Source organism: Hipposideros armiger, unplaced genomic scaffold (genome assembly GCF_001890085.2).
Source record: "Hipposideros armiger isolate ML-2016 unplaced genomic scaffold, ASM189008v1 scaffold_245, whole genome shotgun sequence".
Classification (NCBI taxonomy): domain Eukaryota; kingdom Metazoa; phylum Chordata; class Mammalia; order Chiroptera; family Hipposideridae; genus Hipposideros; species Hipposideros armiger.
In genome coordinates this window covers 2,514,663-2,515,432 of record NW_017731595.1, presented here as the reverse complement: position 1 = coordinate 2,515,432, position 770 = coordinate 2,514,663, and positions in this window count along the sequence as shown.

Genomic DNA, 770 nt, shown 5'->3' with positions numbered 1-770 from the left:
AAAAGGCTCCTTCCACCTTGTACCCTCTTGGATGATTTGTTCAGAGAGAAACCAGCTGCCACATAATGAAAATATTCAAGTAGCTGTTTTGAAGAGTTACTCATGGCAAGGAACTGAGGCCTCCTGCCAAAATCAAGCCCCGACTGACCAACCATGCTTGTGAAGCACCTTGTAAACGGATCCTCCAGCCCCAGTCGGGCTTTCAAAGATTACAGAAGTCATGGTCAGCATCTGGCCTGCAACCTCATGAGAAGCTCTGAGCCAGAACCACCCAGCTAAGTTGCTCCTGAATTCCAATCCTACAGAAAATGTGTGAGATGATAAATGTGTATTGTTTCATGCTGCCAAGTTTTGGAATGATCTGTTGCACAGAGGTTGATAACTAATGCTGATGTTCAGTAGTCACGAAGAAATGAGAAGCCACAAGGTAAGAGAGAATTCTGGCAGACATGTTCAGCCTGCATCATTCCCATTTATCAGTGTCAATAAATTTCTTATGATTTTTCTGGCTCGGGTACTTGATTTGGTTTTAAGTCACTTGGAACTTAAAAGGGTATTAATAGGGCTGATGATGATGATGATGATGATGATAATGATGATGATGATGATGATGATGATGATGATGATGATGATGATGATAGCATTTAGTGACACCTCTAAAGACCTGGGGAGTGTAAAAGACTTAAAAACTATTCTCTCTAATCCCTTAACAATTCTGCTTTTGTGATTTTTAGCATCAAATCACAACTGCATGCTCAAGTACACTGACC